The 23146-nt window shown below is 42.6% G+C and overlaps 1 long non-coding RNA gene and 1 other non-coding gene across 2 annotated transcripts in view; one reads left to right on the plus strand and one right to left on the minus strand.

Annotated features, from left to right (window-relative positions):
- Positions 1–835: 835 nt before the first annotated feature.
- Positions 836–23146, minus strand: part of LOC123518794 — a 69852-nt gene continuing 47541 nt past the window's right edge. Inside the window, exons 2-3 of the long non-coding RNA XR_006678877.1 lie at positions 4302–4347; positions 836–1309 (exon numbers count right to left, since the gene is read on the minus strand). This is a non-coding gene — a long non-coding RNA (uncharacterized LOC123518794). The remainder of the gene's footprint in view (positions 1310–4301; positions 4348–23146) is intronic.
- On the plus strand, positions 7468–7539 carry Trnae-cuc. The gene has a single exon. It is a non-coding gene; the product is annotated as a tRNA-Glu (tRNA).

The raw sequence follows: 23146 nt of genomic DNA on the forward strand, positions 1-23146 counted from the left end.
GTCATCGTCACACTCCCTGACTCAGAACAAAACCATCCACAACACTCTCCCTCATTTTCTCTCTCCCTCCCTCCCTCTTCGCTCTCCCTTCCCAGGATTAAGGATGCGGAAAGCAGAGAGTAAATGTGGAATATACGTAATGTACCAAGGTTAGTCTTTGTTCTCTCTCTCTCTCTCTCTCTCTCTCTCTCTCTCTCTCTCTCTCTCTCTCTCTCTCTCTCTTCCTTTGCCTGTTTATTGAATCAGTATACACTTTCCCTTCTTTCTCCTCGTTTGTTATTCAGTCTCGCCATTCCTTCTCTTCCAGACCTCGTTTCATTACAGCTTCTAACAGTATTTACGTGGCATTTATTCTAAGACAGACAAACGTTAGGGATACACGGATACCAAGAGCATGAAGGAGACACAGAACACCATAGAAAAATAAAAGAAAGAAAGGAAGAGTGTCACGTGGGCTTCTCTCTGCTGGAAATGTTGGTGAGGTAATGGAAGTCGATGAGGAACTTATTGAATTTCCATGCTGCATCGCCTTTTTTCTTTTTTTTTTTGTTTCCTGCCACCAGCACCTCAAGGGAACGGTATAGAGTTTAATTTTCACTATCATTTTAATCAAGATTGTATGGTTTATCACACTTTCTCTAAAGGGCTAAAGGTCTGCTGTTATTTGTCCTGTTGTATTCTTTACCGTTTCACCTTTACAGTCACTTTACATAACACCTTCAGTGCCATGACGTGCTTTCATATTTATTCTGCTTAATTAATACTTGGTGATTTTACACAGATTCAGAAACTTAGGTGGAGATTAAAATAGCGAAGACTGTAACCATTAATCTTCTGACCTCCATAAACCCTACCTAATGTAAATAAAATGGTCTAAACACACTCATACTCGAGGTAAAATTGTGTTCCAGTACTGAATGAGTTAAGGAATAAATTTCTGTTGTTACTTGTTTTTTCTTTGTATTCCTCACCGTTTTCGTTTCACCTATTCAATCACTTTACTTAATCTCGCACACTCGTAAAATTGGTCACGGCTTCGTAAGGGGCAAAAATTTCTTAGGATATTTGTTCTTCCTTTGTGTTTCCTTGATTCAAGTCATCGTCCATCTTCTGTAAGCAATCCTCATACTTGTCTACCTAACTCTCCTCCCATGCATCTTCTCCATTACACGAAGGCCGCCAATGGACCGCCAACACGCTAACTTCAACCAGCACGACACGCAACTCCTCCCCATCTTTACGAGGTGCATACGAGGCGCTGCTTTTCCCCAGGTGTCCATGGCGGTGAAGTCAGTCACCCATGCAGAATCTGAATTAAATTTAAAGGTTACTAATACCACATTATCCACATACATCTTTAACCGTTCTCCACTGTCATCATTATGATAGCTATGATTCTGTTGACGAAAAACCTTCTCATCTTTCACCACTAATATCTCCGTCTATTCCAAGCAACTATAGGAAAACATTCTCATTTCTCATGCGGAATTTCATAAGGGGGCTCAAACGTTCTTATGTTCTCATGTTCTTAAAGCATCACTATTTTGTTATTTCCCATTCATTTATTTTCTGTATACACGTGATTTATAACCTGATCGACTTTAATTTCCTTGGGTACACTTCCAGCCAGGGCAGTGCAGTTGTGAGACTCTTGCTTGTTTTGCGAGGCGTTATCTATTCAGATCCTCGTATTTTTGCAGCGCAGCGAGGGCATGAATGTTTGATGGCGAGATGAAATACAAGGAAGCTCCTGACGAAGGTTAGGGCCCAAAGATTTAACATCTACGGCCAACTAAAAACAAACACCATCACTGTTCCCCCTTCCCTCCCCTCCCAACGCACAAGAATATACAACCTGATATTCAATACATAAATTGAAAACAAATATCATTCCTCTCGAAACAAATAAAGTGAAGCAGCACAAATTCATTCCCTTTTCGATTCTAGAAATTATACTTATATTTGCATGAATAAAGAAAAATAAAGAATAAATAAAAATGGATGTAATTAGAAGTTTTTCTTGAAGTTCACAAGGATTTAGTTGAGAATTAGGAGAACAAGAATGTTCATGTGAAAATTATATATCAGTCAAAAAAAGAGTGTGCATTTTTTTCAGCGTCCTAATTTTATTTCTTTTTAAACCTCGACTAGTGAACAGAACCCCGTGGATATTATTTTGGCATATTTCAAACCACTAAAATAAGTAAAAGAGAAATAACAGAGACGTGGAATTCAGTTCAGTTCAATGCGAAATAAATAAACACTCGGAAAAAAATATAGGTACGAGTATAAAAATAAATATTTCAACTTCAGCTCATGTATTTTTTTTTTTTTTCCCGGTAGGAGGGAAAAGGATGGGATGGAGGACGGATGAATGGTGGAGGGGCTAGGAGAGGGATGGAGGGGGAGAGGAATGGAAATGGGAGAATGACGATGGACGGGCGGGAATGGATACCTGTCCGGCACCATTCCTACTATTCCCAGGTGTGTCAGTCTATCGCCGAAATTAATTCCATTGTTCCCGAATAATAAACCTTGGGATGGGCGAGAGGGGCCGCCGCTGCACCCATCAAAACACGCACACTGACGCTACATTCCATTACATTCAGGTACTGTACACACACACACACACACACACACACACACACACACACACACACACACACACACACACACACACACACACACATAACACATACACTCACGGACACGTGTCCAGTGATGGACATTTTCTGATTTTCTGATTTTCTTTTGTCCGGTGAACAAATTTACAATATTGGCAAACATTTCGTTACTCGGCTCATTGTGAGGGAGTAGATAGTACATAGTTGGCATCTCTCCAAATCCCCACCAACACGTCCTCTGGTAATAGTAAATGATTAATTGATTAATGGAGTCAATTATTTACATCAAACACCCTAAAGAAATGATCGAAGACAAAATGTAAGATCTTCAATATATATATATATATATATATATATATATATATATATATATATATATATATATATATATATATATATATATATATATATATAAATGTGATTATACTAAAAGAAAATCATATTCTGCCCCAATTCTATTTAATTCACTGCAACAAAACAAGGTGATAAGAATTTCCCTTCCACATCAAAGAAGTTCGTATGACCTGAAGAGCTTAAAAAAAAAGTAAATAAAAAAAACACTACATAATTTTAATATGTCGCAGTATACATGTAAACTAGTACAGACTTTCAACAAACTTTTTCAATTTTCCATATTTTCCTGTCAGTCGCTGGTACTCAAACCACATCCTCTTTACTCCTTTACCCGAAGCGTCACAAACACGGGACACTGCTCCGTACCTGCCTCTTCTACCGTCTCCCAGAGGACTCCAGAGCCGCTTTTTTCCGGACACAGCAGCCGCCTCTCTATCCCCTCAAACACGCCCTCTTGCCACGCTGCAGCAGTTCCCTCACAATTCCTTCCTGTAGGGCCGTTCAAAGCAGGCCCTCCATCACCGCCTGCTAAGTAAGGCTCGTCCACCAACAGCCTCTCCCGGCCGGACCATGTTGGAGGTCCCTCGAGAGTCCCAAGGAGAGGAGGCTTCTGGGTTATTTTTTCTGCCCTCGGTCACTCATGCATTCTGGGCGAGGCTTTCACTCCGAGGCTCACATGGCAGGGTTCTCGGTGCAAGATTTTAAGGATGAAAAAAAAAAAAAAAAAAAAAAGGAAAGAGAGGAACGAGGACTAGGATGGGAAGGAGGATGACGATGGAGATGAGAATGAAGGAGGATGTGGAAGTGGAAGGTAAGGGAGGTAAAATTGTAAGAGCAAGAGTACTCAGAATAAGTTTATAAGTGGAAAAGACAAAGTAAGTTGAAATAATAAATGGAATGTAGAAGAAAGATAACGAGGAGGGAAGGGAAGGGATGAGAGAGAGAGAGAGAGAGAGAGAGAGAGAGAGAGAGAGAGAGAGAGAGAGAGAGAGAGAGAGAGAGAGAGAGAGAGAGAGATGTGTTGGTGATATAAGAATATGTAATCTTAATGCAAGCAAAACTTAAGGTGCCTTGAAAGGAATGCTCGAGTCAGGGATGGAGGAAGCGGCGAGAAAATGTGACAGGAAACTGGTGCAAGAAACTCATCTTCGGAGACTTGGCAGAACGTGGGACGAGAAGCAAAACAATAAAGCTTGAGAAGAGTCAGGAAGCTCGAGCCTGACACACACACACACACACACACACACACACACACACACACACACACACACACACACACACACACACAAGACTGGATGAGGAATAAACAATGGAACAACTTACCTGATTGATGTCTCCTGCACATCACGAAGGTACAAGCGCGATTCAGCTGAAGAAGAAAAAGAAGAAACAGTCTTAAAATTCAAACAGAAACCACTACGTTGAATTTGAGTAAGAGCTGAAAACCAGAATCCAAATAGAAAATGATTCTCTACCGTGCTTTTTCTCTCTCTCTCTCTCTCTCTCTCTCTCTCTCTCTCTCTCTCTCTCTCTCTCTCTCTCTCTCTCTCTCTAATCTCTTAACACGCATTCACCATTTTCCCTTTCTCTCATGCTCACCAGTCACTCCACATCCCCCTCTTACTCTCGCTCTATAGCCAACACAGTCTGGTACTCTCTCATTACATCCCCTTCCCAGATTCCTCTCCCTTCATCCCGGGGTGCTCGGAACTGTGTAGCTCGATTTTCTTGCAGGCAGGCACAGAAGGCGTGACATTTGCAGATCCAACGTCTCGCTCTTCACAACTGTTTTGGCGAGTGTAGCACAGTGAAGATGTTGGTTTATTAGTTGATAGAACGCTAAGATGAAAATATCTCCCTTTGATGGAGATCTCAGAATAAACGTCTTATTTTGGAACGGTTTGGATATATTGAAAAAGATTATCTAAACACAGAGCACTGATAGAATTAACGATAAATCAAGATCTGCCTTTGAAGTCTCCACTTTAAATCTTATACTGTACAATATAAACGTCTGGTTCAAAAGTATTGTGTATACAAGAAGTCTGGTGAGCGCGCGCGCACACACATACCTACGCACACACACACACACACACACACACACACACACACACACACACACACACACACACACACACACACACATCACCAGGATGCAAAGAGAGTCGAGTAGAGGGACAAAAATAATCATAAAAAAGAGGAAAAAGAAAAGAAATTGGCTTCCTAATGGCAAAACCTCAGCAGATAAAAAAAAAATTAAAAACGAGCATTGGTCACTAATGAAGGCGTGAATGGAGATGGTGATTTCATTAGTTTGTTCTCCCTAAGCTGGTGATGAAAGCTTGTAAGAAGTTCAGTTTTTTCCTCTTCTGCCTTCATACACCCGTGTCCCTTTACGATTGTAACCCTAAGGTGACATCCTCTCTTTCATCAGGACTGGAGCCTCTGTGAGCCCCCAAGGACTGGCCGCGCGGACCTCATGTGTATCAATGAAGGAAGAAAGGCTTAGATGAACAAATCAAAAGCCTCATCCCACAAAAACATTCCCGAGCAGTATAATTTTCTTATAATCAGTGTATTTATGAAATGTCTTGCTCTCTTGAGGCAATGCGTAGAAAATGTATCTTTCTGACGTACGACTTATTACATGTCTTGTTTCCTCTTCCGCTCTCCTCATCGGGCAGCATTTTCCCAAAGTCTGGAAAGGTATAAAACATAGGAGAAATCAAGAGTCAATCAGAGCGCGAGCTGTGTCTTGTCATAACACTGTTCTTCTCCTCACTTATCTTCTGTTTTCTATGTAGCTTCGTACGCTCTCTAAGACTTATTTTTATTATAACGCTTCCCATATGCTCTTTAAGTTCACCTACAGGCGCTATAGCCTATTACATAAAAAAAAGGATCGTGTACTCTAATAAATTCGACGACTACCTAGAAGCTTTTATTCGTTTCCTTTTTTGTCCACGCTCATGATGATTTTACCATATGGTTAGAATCAGGCAGTTATAAACAAACGAACATACAAATTATCATCACTACACTACGTGCCCTATTTCTACTAATTATTCACTATTCTGGCACACACATTCTCGAGCCTGACACACACAAAAATTTTCAGTATGTCTCAGATACAGCAGACACACATTTGCCTCGCCACAGAGCAGTGTTGTCTGATTGCAAGAAAAGTCTGGATTTTTCAGATTTCTTTTGGATCTCAGACATATTTCCAAACTCCTTTACGATATTTCCAGATTTAATACGCATTATATGGTACACCAATACACTCCCTCTCTCTTCTTTTGTATCATATCTTGCTCCATAAACTTGTACACTTTCCTTTCAACTGATGATTATTCAGATTTTTCATTGGATTTCCAGACAAATCGTAAAGGACACACAACAGTCCCACAACCAGAAACAACACCATCCATTCTCTCCGCTCTTACCAAAGACTATAGATCTTACAGTCACTTTCTTCACTTTATGTGCCCCCCACTCCACCTCCCTCTGAACTACACTCATCTCTGTGCTTACAAATACCCTACCTTCTCGAGGTCTTACGTTAGTTCTTAGTTTAATCTTCTCAATGAATTTCGACATTACGAAATCCATCACCATCAAAATTCTAACATTCAGCGCTCAACCATTCCGTATTGGCTTGAAGATTCCCTTGCAGTGTTGTTGTTGTGTGAACGAAGTTCAAGGAACTTTCCGTTCGTCAAACTGTATCACCGTGGGCAAGAAAGGATACGAATAAATGCTTCTAGTCGTCGAATTTATTAGTGTATACGATAGCTGCATTATACATATGATAAAAATAAGTCTTAAATAGCGTACGAAGCTACAGAGAAAACAAAAGAAAAGTGCACTATGATTGGCTCTACTTTCTCCTCTTTTTTACCCTTACACACTTCGAGAACATGCCACCGGGCAAGGCGAGGCCACGCAGTACCAGGGCAGGTCACGGGCATGGCGACGTCTCACCACCCGAGGACACCCACTCACTGTGTGGGACAGACTGAATAGACTTCAAATTAGAAACGAATGGAGGGCTTTGATCTTGAGACTAATCATGATTAGGGGCTTTGATGTCGAGACAAAAGCACTGGTGTGGCAGCGAGGAGACAACTCTGTAGCTACAGCGTGGGGAGATAGGCGCGCCGTGCAGCTGCTGCAGGTGCTGAGAGTTCATACAAACAGTACAACCTGCCTCTAGTTGACAAAAGAACGACGTATTTCATCTCTATGACAAGTTACGAAGCAATTATAAACAGTATGTCGAATACAATTCTCTCCCTCTAACGACATCCTTAGAGCTTCAAGTGTATTATTAAAAACATTAAAAGAATATTTGCCTGATTTTACACTCAGTAGCTTATACAATATTTAATAAACACACACACACACACACACACACACACACACACACACACACACACACACACACACAAAGAAAAACATAAACAGAAGCAAAATCCATTTTATACATTCCCGTGTGGTCTAGTGGCTAGGATACGCGGCTCTCACCCGCGAGGCCCGGGTTCGATTCCCGGCACGGGAAAAATTTTAGGTCAAGTTTTCTAGTAAGACGCCACACGCTAAGAGATATTGCAGCCTTAAAAGATAGGAATTATTCAAAAAGTACTTTGGTGAGGAGTGCTATTGAATCATTCAGTTTGAGAAAGGCTTCGCTGCCTTGGGAGGTACGCCCAACTCTGATTGGATTACTGCAGCCGCGTGGGATTTCAGGATTTTTCAATCTAGGGATGGACGAGAGCAGACGATCTTCAGGTGTATTGCTAAAGGCCGCTCCCGCGACAGTCTACGAGGAATGATGGCCGACATTTATTGGAGTGACTCTTGGAGGGAGAAACCCGTGCCGCAACAGTAAATATGTCGACTCTCCGAGAGACGTCACAACGCAACCTATTCAATCACACTGGAAAAAATTACTTGAGCACAGCGACATTCACTGAGACTGATCCCGACAAACACAACACTAGTCACGTCATATTCTCCCCCTTACAATCCCTATCAACGATCATTCACTGTGCCAGCAACTCGCCAAAACAATATCTGCAAGTGGCAGGTCCCGAGGCGGCGCACAAAGGCCACAGGGACGCCACGTACTCGATATAATATTCAGCATCTAAGCAAGACGGCGGGCGAGAAGGAGCGGCAGGAATACAGTGGTATCAGGAACAAAGGAAAGGAAGATGAAGGCGATAATGAGAAAGCCCAAGAGAAATAGGAGAGTTCTGTAGAGGAGGAGGAGACGATTATAAAGAAATGCACGATAAAGGAGAAGAGGAAGAGGAAGAGGTACATAATCCGTAATATAAATCTTCTAAAACTCAAACAACACTAACGACCTTGTTAGACTCCAGCTTCATTAGTCTGTCGGCGAGCAAAGCCTGAAGACCCGACATTAGGTGTTACAGCAGGTGAAAGCCAATTCTTCCTTACCCCCTGTCTCCCCTCTCACTCTCACTGTCACTCTCACTCACACACACACACACACACACACACACACACACACACACACACATACTCTCTCTCTCTCTCTGATATTCTCCATCCATCTGAGCTTCTTTCCTCCTGAGGGATGTTATTAGGCTCGGTCACATTTTCTCTCTTAGTCATTTGCCGGCACAGATCATCACTCTTCATCCCCTTTCCTTGTACCTCCGCCATCATCTTCCTTCCTCCACGCTCCACTTGCCGGTGAGATGAGAGACGCGGGACAACTGACGCATAATCATCTGGCGCAGAGGAATTATTATTATAAACTTTTTTGGGGTGACATAGACAAACACAAGACTGGAAAAGCAAAGAAAAAACAATCAAGACAGGACGAATCGAGTTGCAGGGTTTATTTTAGACTCCAGGACTGATTTAAGGCAAATATCGACGAGTCCATTGCAGCAGCGCCTTCTATTTATCCAGCCGAGATCGAGACGGGATCCATAACGCGTTCGGTCTCTCATAAGTGTACCTCCGAAGAAAACCTACAAAGGGAGGCGAGATGGGAGGCGAGGTAGGCTACTGCATGAACGACCTCCCGATAGATACAAACAAACAAACACACACACACACACACACACACACACACACACACACACACACACACACACACACACACGCGCCCTGTAGCTCAATGGTAAGAGCGCTGGCTTCACAAGCCAGAGGACCGGGGTTCGATTCCCCGGCCGGGTGGAGATATTTGGGTGTCTCCTTTCACGTGTAGCCCCTGTTCACCTAGCAGTGAGTAGGTACGGGATGTAAATCGAGAAATTGTGACCTTGTTGTCCCGGTGTGTGTTGTGTGTCTGGTCTCAGTCCTATCCGAAGATCGGAAATAATGAACTCTGAGCTCGTTCCGTAGGGTAACGTCTGGCTGTCTCGTCAGAGACTGCAGCAGATCAAACAGTGAACACACACACACACACACACACACACACACACACATACACACATGCAAGGCCGTGACTCAAAGCAGGGCAGGAGGCGTCGCGGCGAGATAACGAAGTAGAAGTGAGAAAGGGAAGACGGGAGTAGGGAAGGGAAGGGTAAGAGGAGACAGAGAAGGGAGGGTGGAGTGTAACAGGAAGAGAAAGCAGAGAAGGATTATACAAAAGTGTAAGAGACAGGGTACATCAGAAAAGGGCTAGAATGATCAAACTGAGTAAAGAGGACGTGGATAAGTAAGGAGAATCATAAATACAAGGATGAAATAAGGACGGAGAGAGTTGAGGACTGGTGGAGGGGAAGGGATGGAGGGAGTAGGATAAGGGGATGCACTGGGATGGGAAAGGATGAGAGAGGAAGGCACTGCGTCATCCCTTTATGCTGTAACTTAACTAGAGTGCCGTGGCCTTTCCTTTGCCTGTGCCTCTCTCACACACTTTCATTTGGAATATTTGTGAGCACCGACCCTCCCCGAATATATATATATATATATATATATATATATATATATATATATATATATATATATATATATATATATATATATATATTATTCTAGCATGTCACTCCACTCCACTCCTCTCGGCCCCACTCCGTCGCCTGAGGAAGGAGAAGAGGGGGAACAAGTGCAGCACAATGAAATTTACTTACCTGACAGTCTTCAAAAAAGGCTGAGAACGCTATCATGCCTGCCAATATTGAGTCTCGTGAGGTCAAGCGAATGAAAAAAGAAAAAAAAGAGAGAGACGTGGCATTATGAATTTCCTATACCATTATCAAAAGCTGACTCAAGCAATCCTTTCTGAGACGCTGTATGACAAAGACTTTCGTACCCTTTTGTTGTGTCCTTCGATAAGGGTGTAACGTCTGTGATATCTACGTTCCCTTCAGTTCTGTGTCTTAACGAGCAGCTTCCTTGGTTTCACCTCCTGCAAGTGTCAGTGAATAGAGATCTTACTGCCTTGGACGATGCAGGAACGAAGGGGAGAAGGGTGGGAAGGAGATGTGAATGGAAGGAAAGAAAGAAGTACGGAAGGAAGGAAGAAAAGGAGGAAGAAAGTGGGAAGAGAGATGAGAAGTAGAGAGGTGAGACAGAAAGGAATGAATGAAGGAAAGAAGGAAGGGAGGAGACAAGCGGGAAGGAAGAATAGAGGGACTGAATGATAAAGGCAGAGAAGAAAGGAGAGATGGAAGACTGAAAGAAAGAAGGAAAGACGAAGGAATCACAAGGCGAGGGAAGACTGCAGCAAGTGACGTTGTGACACGCGAGTTAGCTAAGCCTGAAAAATACGTTACAACTTCTTTGGTTTCTCTTACGCTCGTGCATTATTCTCTTCTTAGCCAGAGCCCTGCCAATCACGTTTTGAAGAAGAAATACGAACGAAATAATAGTATTGGTGGTGGTGGAGATGGAGGTGGAGGTGGAGATGGAGGTGGTGAAGGTGGTGGAGGTGGTGGTGGTGCTGATGGCTTCTGTCAGAATTCTAAGGCATAATCTCTTAGGAACATGTAATCACACCTTCCCAAGTAAAAATTCAAGGTATAATTCAGAAAGATATCAACGTATTAATATCAAGAGGAGTTATGGATTATTGCAGGTATTTTAGTTCGCGTAGTTTAATTTCCATTCAGTAAAAGCAAGATCAGTTAATTGAAATGATCCCTTTGTCGACTATAGTTAAATCTTTTTTTTTTTGTTAATTGAAACAAAGTATATAAATAATAGATACCGTATTATAATTTACAGGTTTATTGAGACCGCCTTTTTGGTAGGTTGCATACTGGCATCAACACGCAAATGGTTACAGGACATGAAGCAATACAGAAACAACATACAACGCGATACACCTTCAGGAATGGGAAGACTTTGCTTCCCTGGTGATTACAGAGGCGTTTGGCAGCCAGACGAGTGCAACCTCCCTTGTTAGCTGGGATCTCTTATATGAATACTTCTGTATCTTAATTAAACTCACTGATCCAGACACACCTTCGTTAGCTTTGATATATATACGGCCGATAACCCTAAGTCTCGGTCTCTCTTTCAGATCCTCCATGGCTACGTTTCTCTCGACTCAGGAAAGCATCAAAATAACATTCTTTCATTATTCCAAGCAAAAAAAAAAAATAAATAAATAAATAAATAAATAAATAATATTAAATAAATAGAATAGAATAAATAAAACAACAACCCTTTTTATGTTTTTTTTTCATGCCAGACATATTACAAGGAAATACGCAAATCCACAGTAAGTTAACAAAAAGAAATTTCAAATATTTTTCTTTCTCAATCTCAACTCGCAAACACATTGTTGACATCCTTGCAAGTCTGAAAGAAAATACAAGGAAAAGAAAAAACAGGTGGGCAGATGTATACCCAGAGAGAGAGAGAGAGAGAGAGAGAGAGAGAGAGAGAGAGAGAGAGAGAGAGAGAGAGAGAGAGAGAGAGAGAGAGAGAGAGAGAGAGAGAGAGAGAGAGAGAGAGAGAAATAAAGGGGGGGATTGGGAGGAGGAAGTCGTAACATCTAACACCTGTATTGTCTAAAAAAAAAAAAAAAAAAAAAAAAAAAAGAGAAAAAAAACCTCACGTAAAGGCAACGAACGGAAAGAAAGAAGAAAGAAGATAAATCACACCTGAACCTGACAGTTGAGACAGGAACCAGAAGGAGGAGGAGGAGGAGGAGGAGGAGGAGGAGGAGGAGGAGGAGGAGGAGGAGGAGGAGGAGGAGGAGGAGGAGGAGGAGGAGGAGGAGGAGGAGGAAGAAGAAGAAGAAGAAGAAGAAGAAGAAGAAGAAGAAGAAGAAGAAGAAGAAGAAGAAGAAGAAGAAGAAGAAGAAGAAGAAGAAGAAGAAGAAGAAGAAGAAGGAAGAGGAGGAGAAGGTAGGGGAAGAGGGAAACCCGTCACTGAAGGAAGGGAAGCATGAGGAAGCGAGGTTCTGTCACCCCGTAGCTCCTCCAAGCCAAGGGACAACAAGGGGTACTCGTTAGGCACCTGTCCTCCTACATTACCGGCGACAGGGAGCGTGCGAGGTGTTGGTCGCTCCGCTAACTCCATCACGCCACGCATCTCGTCCCACAGCAACGTACGGCGCGGGTTATTGCGACCAGGCGGGACTAAAATGTGAAGAAAAATGTCTATGAAATGTACCGCAGCTTTGCAACACACACAAGTGGCGGACTGCTAAACTCACGCGTAAAAAAACAACTTAATATTGAGAGCAAAGATAAATACGAGATTGAACACATGATTACAAATATAAAGATAGGTTAAAGTGTTTCCTACGAGGCGTTAGTGGAGATGCAGTGAAAGAGATAGCGAGGCAGAGCGAATGTAAAGACACGGGAGGTGGGAATGTGATGGAAGCGTACGACTGTAGAATGAGACAGGTGTTGGGTCACAGGGTACGGAGGTGTAGTAGTGGTGATAGTGGTGGCAGTGGTGGTGATAGTAGTGGAGTGCAGGGAGACAGATGGAGCACAGATGGAGGTGGAACAGTGATGGAGGTGGAGGTGGTGTCTCGCGGGTACAAGGCGGATGAACATTACTCAGGGCTGGTCTGGGGAGCTGCGGAAATAGCGGGCCGAGCGAGAGGATCAGAGTGGCCCGCTGCCAGGGATGCCAAAGGGAGGCTGGCAGCAGTGTGACACTCCTCCTCCTCCTCCTCCTCTCTCTCTCTATCCCTTTTCTCTCTGATTTTCTTTGTTTCCTTGATCATTTTATTTTCAATGTGGATCTTACATTTTTTTTCTTTCATCCCACAAGTCATTGATCGATATACTCAACGAACCTTCCTTCCTTCCATACATACGTACAGGCTTCAGTATGTGTACGTTCTGGCTACGACTCAGGTATTCACTTTAACACAGGGGGAGTGCCAGAATAAAAGAAATTACTTCCGCAAACAACACACACACACACACACACACACACACATATACACACGGCCTCACCATTCACTTCGCGTCACTAATTTGTCACCTGGGCTAGAAATCCACTATTTCCGATTTCCGGCAGCTCGGGACAAATTCTTGGCGATCCAGGCGAGGGACATTTCAATTCGTGAAAGGTTTCAGTGATAAAATATACGATTTGTGAGCAGTTTATGAGCGAGGGAATGGATTCGATGAGAGAGGAAACGTATGTACTGAGAGAGTATTTCTGATATAGACTAGATATTTTATGGGAGGGACAGAAAATTATAGTCTTACATTGGGCAAGGGTTATTAATTCAAAAATGAGTATAGATGTATTCATTGTTGCACGGAGGAAGAAGTTACAGATCGGCACTTCAAGACGAAGAGAAAAAACAAAAATTTTGATATACTTCTGTGTGTGTGTGTGTGTGTGTGTGTGTGTGTGTGTGTGTGTGTGTGTGTGTGTGTGTGTGTGTGTGTGACACGGGAGGGCGTCTACCCTACATTCCGCATGGTTGCATAAACAGCCAAGAGAAAAACAAAGTAAAGTTACCATTATGCAACGGATGGCAGGGTACCCGTACGATCGCCTGTCCTCGCTGCAGCTCGCACAAATAGAAAATCGTGAGAGTGAAGCGTACTCATGAAAAGTATATTACCTTTTTTTTCACAACGAGATGCTTACAATCACCTCGGTGTCGCTCGTTGCCGAATAGCCTCACGATCCTCTCGCTGCTGCACTGCTTCACGTCAAGAGAGGCGTGATGGGGCGGGCTTTGCGCTACTATCACTTCCATAAACATCTTCCTCTCGCGCCGATAACTGACATCAGTACCCCATTGCTCACGTCGACCACGGATAAGCACCGGTAATGTTGCAATTGCTACTGCCACTGCTTCAGCTGCTGCTGCTTTTACTGCTGCTGCTGTTACTGTTATTGTTAAAATTGTTGTTGTTGTTGTTGTTATTGTCTGTTACATATATAATGCAATTAAAAGTGCGGAATTAGGTACGTCATTTTATATGTGTATTGCCGAGGCAAAGTTTGCTGTTTTTCATATTCTGCAGCGAATATTACTTGTGTTCTCATTTCATTAGCTTCTGTGATGAATAAAAAATCAGACATGTTCGTAGGTGCACACACACTTTTACGCGAAACCCGAGGAAGAAACTGGAAACAATTTACATCTGGTTCTGAAGCGTCCCTCGCGTTGAGACACAGGAAGATTGTCAGAATTCCCAATGAAGAATTTAATGAACCACTGAGGCGAAATAAAAAATCCTCATACTTCGAAGACACATAAATTTCAGATGTTTTCTGCATTTAACTTCGGATTGTTATCTTTTCATAACGCATAAAAAAACATTGTTCGCTAGGAATAAGTAGCTCTGCGTGGTGTTTCTTTGAGAAAAATAGATGATAGAAAATTAGCCAAACATGTATTGTGATACACTATTGCAACATTCAAACAAAAACAAGGCAGACTGTCAGGGCGAGGCGTGAGCGTCGCGTTACTGGTCCCCGATGAGTGGTAATTACCCAGTCGACGAGGCGGCAGGTTCAGGGAGCGAGGGCCGCCATGCACACTGATCAAAGTGAGGCGTGGCCAGCATTACTCCCCAGGTTACCTTGACACTAACTGAACACTGTGGCACATATAAATGCAATGAATGTTTCCTACAATTAAATTAAATAGAATACAACAATCAGCCTTCAGCAAGCATTAAACACGAGCAAATAATGCAATGTGTCGACAGGTTGCCTAAGGTACTCCAGGTAAAGCGAACAGAATTACTCTGGGCAGCAGGTGGGAATGGCTGCACTTACCTACATGATACAACTCGAAACAACAACGAATGGCAACGTTAAGTGACACCACCTCTAAACATTATAAACAGAACACCACCACCACCACCACCACCACACTCGCCTTAGGTCCATAACGCTACTTCGCCCACACATGGCTTTTATGCAAAAGGCGAGGCTACTTTACAGGCTTCAGGCCACTAAAGGTCCAGCTTACTTAAGGGAAAAAAACTAATTACCTCAGAGTCACATGGGACAGAGCGACCGAGCCTCACTAATGACGCCTTCAACGAGATTTTACTCCCGCCAAAAAATGCGGAATTAATAATGAAGGAATTGGGAACAAGTATATTTTCCTTGGCGACTTGATATTCACGTCAGCTCTTTCTACACAGCCTCGCCGAGCCAAAAGTGTCCCCTTCCACGTCCTCTCCTCGCCTCCTGAGTCGCCAACACACTTCTAAAATGGTCTAACAATCTTATTTTGCGTATTAGAGACGCCTGCACTTGACATACTTTTTCATGATGGCGTCAGAACATTGAGGTGAAGGTGATGTTTCCTCAAGAGGTATTGCAAAGAATTAGTGGTTGGAATGTTCAGAATTATCTATCAGCTCGTAGGTTAATTTGGGGTTGTCAGTGCAAATTTTGGGGCGTGTAAACTCTTGTTTTTGTATACCTTGTCAAACACACACACACACACACACACACACACACACAAAACTCAAAGTAAACAAATAAAAGAAAGAAAACAAGAGTACAAATATAATCAAACTTGTACATTTAGGTACGGGGAAAGGACAGCACAAACACACTAAACTCAGACCTTGTATAGAATAATAACACTCACACACACACACACACACACACACACACACCAATGAACGGTCACTGCGTCAATCAGAAGAGCCTCAAGTCCTCCTACACTCAAAGATTCCTGGACATCTGCAATCTGTGGCCTGAAGAAAAATAAAGAAAAGGCGCAGGAGGAGGAAGAGGAGGAGGAGGAGGAGTTAGAGTGTCCGCTCACAAGTGTGGAGAAGAGTCCGGGGTAGATGTGGGAACATAAAAGAGAAAGTGAAAAGTTGAGTGAAAAAAAGAGGCAGAAAAAGAAAGTCTCAAAAGTCCTTATCTCTCTTTCACTCTCCTTTTCCCTATTCCCGCCCCGTGGCTGAGGTGTGAGTGGAGCAGAGAATGCGAAGTGGATGTGGAGGTGTGGAATCCAATACAGCTGCAGCGCGTGTGTGGCCTAAACAACAAACAAACTCTATTCGATATCGAGGAAGAATTTCAGGCTAGGAATGTATTTACGTACCTCAAGATGACAGAAAATAAACTTCACCGTCCACTCTCAGTCCTGGCACATACTACGCAATACACACACACACACACACACACACACACACACACACACACACACACACGGGTCAGGCCACGTGCGCCAGCTCCATTTGAAGTTGTCATCTAGCGCTTTTACATGGCGTACCACGTTTTCGACAGCCGTCAGATAGCACTGCACCTTTGTAAACATGTGTGTGTGTGTGTGTGTGTGTGTGTGTGTGTGTGTGTGTGTGTGTGTGTGTGTGTGTGTGTGTCTCAGAGAGAGAGAGAGAGAGAGAGAGAGAGAGAGAGAGAGAGAGAGAGAGAGAGAGAGAGAGAGAGAGAGAGAGAGAGAGAGAGAGAGAGAGAGAGAGAGAGAGAGAGAGATAACAGTCCAGCAGTAAAACAAACAAAATCAATCAATAAACAACACCAAGCTAAATCATTTAAACATAAAACAAGGCAGACCAGTGAATACGTGGCCTTACTTGTATTTCACGTGTCCCTAATTAGCCTAGTCTGCGCCAAGTGACGGGGCGGGGCAGCTGACTTAATTCAATAATGAGTGTGATGACAGGCATGGACCTCCGGGAGACAAGGCCGCGCTCCCCACCATGGTAGGAGAGGCGGTGACCTTCCTGCCAACGCGACGACTCCTGCTACACTTGAGGAGAAGAAAGCCTCGAGCAGCGATTTATTTCCCCGTGCTGATGAACGATTTAACCTCTTCCGTACTGGGGCGCATTTTTCCCATGAGTTTTGGGTATGATTAGACGATTTTATATACATTAGAAAGGGTCCACGGAGGTTAAAAAGATTAATAGTTACAGTCTTTGCTATTTTAACCCCAACATGATTTTCTGAAGCTGTATAAAATCACCAAATACTAACCAGAATGAATATGAAAACGTGTCATGAAGTTAAGCAGACTTAAGGTCAGTCGTTCTCAAATTCTGCGTTTCAGTGGTGCATTAAAGATAATTTTGGACGCCTATTGCTTACAAGTTTTCAAGTCACTTCAGTGCTGGATAGACTTCAATAACACATGCATACCTTTCTGGAAAATTAGACGGCGTATTTTGGTAGAGGAGAGAGAGAGAGAGAGAGAGAGAGAGAGAGAGAGAGAGAGAGAGAGAGAGAGAGAGAGAGAGAGAGAGAGAGAATTTGGATAACTTAACGCTGTCAAAAATATCTTGTTTATTCAACTCCTTCCGTCTCGAGCTTCCTCCTCCTCCTCTTATCTCTCCCCCTACTTGTTCTCCTCCTCCTCCTCCTCCTCCTTCCTCTCTCCTTACTTCTCCTCCTCCTCCTCCTCCTCCTCCTCCTCCTCCTCCTCTGCATATCCCGCGTACAATTTTCCCTAAAGTATTCGTCTTCTTGTAGTCTTCTTTCAAAGAGCCTCCAGCATACACCATTGTACCCCTTGACACGACCCCTCTCTCTCTCTCTCTCTCTCTCTCTCTCTCTCTCTCTCTCCAGATTCACATTTTCGATAACGCTCCAGAGTCGGTCAAGGAAGATATGGGGATGCTGCTCAAGACTGGATCTGAATCACTCACCTCTGGCTACGTTTTCTTCAGTTCCCCATAGACAGAAAATGTTGAACGAAGCGCAGTGCAAGAATTGTTGATGCTTCGTGTGTTTGTGTTTGTGATAGTTATCGTAGGTGGTGGTGGTGGTGGTGGTGGTGGTGGTGGTGGTGGTGGTGGTGGTGGTGGTGGTGGTGGTGGTGGTGTTAGTAGTAGCGATGGTAGTACTAGTGGTTTTTGTAGTGGTGGTAGTAGTAGTAGTAGTAGTAGTAGTAGTAGTAGTAGTAGTAGTAGTAGTAGTAGTAGTAGTAGTAGTTGTTGTTGTAGTTGTAGCTGTAGTAGTAGTAGTAGTAGTAGTATTGTAGTTATGGTAGTAGTAGTAGTAGTAGTAGTATAAATTGTTGTTGTTTTTGTTTTGTTCAGTAGTAGTAGTAGTAGTAGTAGTGGTAGCACTAGTAGTAGTAGTAGTAGTAGTAGTAGTAGTAGTAGTAGTAGTAGTAGTAGGAGGAGGAGGAGGAGGAGGAGGAGGAGGAGGAGGAGGAGGAGGAGGAGGAGGAGGAGGAGGAGGAGGAGGAGGAGTAGTAGTAGTAGTAGTAGTAGTAGTAGTAGTAGTAGTAGTAGTAGTAGTAGTAGTAGTAGTAGTAGTAGTAGTAGTAGTGAAGCTAATGTCAGCAGCAGTAATAGCAGAAATAGAAAAAAATAAGCATCAGGAAGGTAAATAAGGCAGCAATGACGCGATACAGGCAAGTGTGGTAGACACGTGGACGATGGGCAGTGGGCGGCAGGCGGTATGGCAGCAAGTTTAGGGTGAGTCTGTGTTGCTAAAGGGCTCCTCCATTCACGGTAATCCATCGGGCAGAAGCTTCCATTAGCTCGTGGATGTTTGAAGTCAATCAGATGCCACAGAGGGAAGAGAGGGGAAAGGGTGATGAGAGAAAAAAAATAAAGAAAAGGAGGAAGAGAGGAAAGGAAGCGAATGAAAAGTTAGAAAAGGAAAGAACAGATGTAAGGAGAAAATAGAGGGAAATGGATGAAGAGAGAAAAGGAAAGGAGGAATAGAGGGAAGAGTAAAAGGAAGGGAAACGGGTGAAAAGAGGACTGGAGAGGAGGAGAAGTAGGGTTGATAGCAAAGATAGGGAAGACGCAGACAGAGTGGTTGAACGTGTCTCTTCCCTCAAACTTATCTTTATGTGGAGTGTGATTGATGTGCCTATAAACCCATCACAGCCCACACTGCTGCTCTAGTGTCCAGTACCTTAGCAGGAAAAGCAAATAAAGCTGGTCACGCAATGATGATGATAATGATGATGATGATGATGATGATGATGATGATGATGGCGACGATGAAAAAGAGGAGGACGAGGAGGAGGAGGAGGAGGTATGATCTTTTGCAAACTCCATTAAGTTTCTCTAGCTGAGTACTGCCACGAGGTGATACGCAAGCCTGCTGGTGCTGTCAGGAGACGCTGCAAGACACGGCACAAGAATTAAGGTATAGGACTCATGAAACACAGGATCACGCCACACAGATGCAAAGGATAATGATGTGCAGGAGAGGGTTATCCTTCGGCAGCAATCCGAATATTGTTTCAAGAGAAGCAGAGATGTAAGGCGCAGCAGCGAGTGTTTCAATACATCACTTCCATGGACCTGAAGGGTATCCTGCGGGGTGCCCAGGCCCTCAGGACTGCATATGTGTGTGTGTGTGTGTGTGTGTGTGTGTGTGAGAGAGAGAGAGAGAGAGAGAGAGAGAGAGAGAGAGAGAGAGAGAGAGAGAGAGAGAGAGAGAGAGAGAGAGAGAGAGAGTGTACGAGGACGAAGCTATCTCTGATGAAGGGTACTCTTTGTCCGATATTAAAGAAAATCTTAAGGAAAACCTTGGAAAATCTCTCTCTCTCTCTCTCTCTCTCTCTCTCTCTCTCTCTCTCTCTCTCTGTGCCTCGCCACAAATTATTATGTAGTGTTTGTTTTCGTGTCGGCAGAAGTCCCTGTCACTATTAATCACCTTCGCTGTCCCGCTTCTACTCGTCCTCCCTCACTCCCTCCCTGACAACAGGATGAATGGGGTCAAGGCCGCACTGACTGAGGCGTTACATTTAGATCAAAAATTAAAATCAAGGCAGGTATATTATAGAAACCCTGTCTAGTTGCAATGAACAATGCACATATTTTGGAGGGATTGTACATAATCTGGAGGTCCTTTCTATCTTCTTTCTTTAAATGGAGTTTTTATGAGGATATATATATATATATATATATATATATATATATATATATATATATATATATATATATATATATATATATTTTTTTTCTTTTTGAAGCTTCCCCCGGCGTCCTCACCAGGGTTTTTTTTTCGGATGTATGAATAAATAATCGAGAGAAATGGAACAAACTGGAAAAGACACAAAATAAATCAAATGAAAGAATGAAGCAGTGGAGTATGTCAAGGTACTTTCACACACACACACACACACACACACACACACACACACACACACACACTCTCTCTCTCTCTCTCTCTCTCTCTCTCTCTCTCTCTCTCTCTCTCTCTCTCTCTCTCTCTTTATGACCTGCATCTTTCCTCATATCTTTTTTCTTCCCATCCAAGGATATCCTCAAGGCCACATCATCATTTCCAACATCTAGCTTTTATCTGCTCTTGGTAACAACACTCCATTCACGGCTCTTAGAACTGTGCCTTTCACTAAAACATTTCCCTCCCTTCGTCATTTTCTATATTTAATTCATATATTTTGCAAACAGTTCTCCTTTGTCCACTCACCTCTACAAGCCGCTAAATTCTGCTTCACATGTTTTATTGGAAGGTCTCGAAAGAAAGTAAACTGGCATACAGAAAATGTTTATAAATAGGTAAGTTAGTTAATTAATGATAAATAAAACATATACTACACAAGACGACAAGGAAAGGTAAGAGAAGGAAAGCAAGATGAAAAATGAATGGAAAACAAGTATATGAAAAAAGTAACATATGGGAATAATAGAGAAAAGAGAAGAAGACTTGTGCAGGAGATTAGATGAACAAATGAACGTAGCAAAAAAAAAAAAAAAAAAAAACTGCACCACGCAACAGGAGAGTAAAAGAATCTACGAATAATAAGATGAAAACAATAAAACCTAACAAACTTGTACAAAATCTTCGGAAAGCATGAAGTGAATTAGTGGGTCTCCACAAAAATCTCCATCGTGAATGGGATGAATAAATGAATTAATACGAAACTTGCAGAGCGCGTGTGGTGAATAAATGAATAAAATCAGGGTGGCCTTGAGGTGATGCGTGCCTTCAGATGAGCCTATTGAAAGTAATGAGTCCCAATGGCCGCGTGTGCCGAGGTTCCGGGCCGCAAGAGACCTTTCAGAGTTTAATTGGGTCCGGTTTGGTGCCTCGTTTTCAAGATTTGCTTCGAAAATTAGTTCACTTTTCTCTACCTCCCTCCATGTCTTTACTGCACCCGCCGCGCAATACGTGTTGATAAGAAAAAGAAGCGGAAAAAAAGACTTTGCAGTATCAGAAAAGTGGGGTGAATGAAGCTATGTTCGTGTGAATTCCATCGCGCAGAACATCGATTCAGTATTCATGATTGACTTTCCCACACGCAATCTCTAAAAAGCATTGAAATCTGAGGAAATGGGGAGGAATCAACTTTTACTTTTTAACGATTTTCTCTCTCTTACTTTAAATTAGCCAGCAGACAATATAAACAACGTAAGTTTTTTTTTTTTATGGAAGAGGGGAAGATGGCCACGGGCAACAAAAAAAAATAACAAAAAGGCCCACTTGGTTACCAGTTCCCGAAAAGGTTAGTAGAGTTAGCATTAGATCCTTTACTCTCTGTACTTCCTTTGTGCCCCTTTGTGTCACCGGAAGGAAATCTATGAATGACTTTATAATTTCCTGCAACAACACTCACCGCATACCATCCCCCCTTTTGTTCCGCACTGCCTTATGCACCACAGGCCACCGGAAGCAGTAAATAAGAGAGCTTGTAAACCACCAATGATTGAGTTACCACTTCTTGTGTTTAGGTGAATCAATCCTTGGCTCGTGGCACTGCGCTCGCCCCCACACGTCGCCGCCCGCCGCTGTGCCATTCCTAAATTTAGTTCAGCTCACCGGAATAAAGGAAATGCTTTTGCCTTGGTCCGAAAGGCTACCGCAGGACTAGAATTATGGGTAAGGCTGAATCCAAGGAGCTATTTTTCTTTTCAGTGGATGGAGATCAGTAGGTTATCATAATGGTATTTGTAGTAATAGTAGTAGTAGTAGTAGTAGTAGTAGTAGTAGTAGTAGTAGTAGTAGTAGTAGTAGTAGTAGTAGTGGTAGTAGTAGTAGTAGTTGTTGTAGTAGTAGTAGTAGTAGTTGTGATAAAAACAAGATGATGATCACCTTCACCACCATCACTACTACCACAACTACCACCACCACAACCACCACTACCACCACCACAACCACCACTACCACCACCACCAACAACAACAACAAAAATAACAAAACAACAACACTGATAACAATAACAAATATGTCATAACTGAAAATATGAATAGTTCCTCGATTCATTTGTGAGCAAATAACCTGAAAATTGTACAAACACGTGCGGAAAATAATATACTCCCAATGGAATACAATGTAGTTTGCTTCGTAATATTAAAGAAAGTACTGCAGGTATTTTTGTATGTGTGTGCATGAATTATAAACGCACATCAGAACGAGTATAACAGCTTAAAAATATATAGTGAGTTCAAAATGTAATGTGATATTTTGATTTTGTAATGTTGATACAGTGTGTGTGTGTGTGTGTGTGTGTGTGTGTGTGTGTGTGTGTGTGTGTGTGTGTGTGTGTGTGTGTGTGTGTGTGTGTGTGTGTGTGTGTGTGTGTGTTTACATTTATATAAAGAAAGCACATATAAAATTAAAAAGTGAATAAGCACGTATCAATAAAAATGGTGAACAGAAAGATAGGATCAGTAATCAGTAAAGTAAAAAGATGAAAACACAAAACATAAAATCAAACTAATATGCATGAAACATTAATCACTTAAGCCTGTCAAATAGTTTTAAACAGTAAATATTTCAATCACCAAATGCATTGAACCAAACTGCCATCACAATAC

This window comes from Portunus trituberculatus, chromosome 44 (assembly GCF_017591435.1).
Source record: "Portunus trituberculatus isolate SZX2019 chromosome 44, ASM1759143v1, whole genome shotgun sequence".
In the NCBI taxonomy this organism is placed as follows: Eukaryota; Metazoa; Arthropoda; class Malacostraca; order Decapoda; family Portunidae; genus Portunus; species Portunus trituberculatus.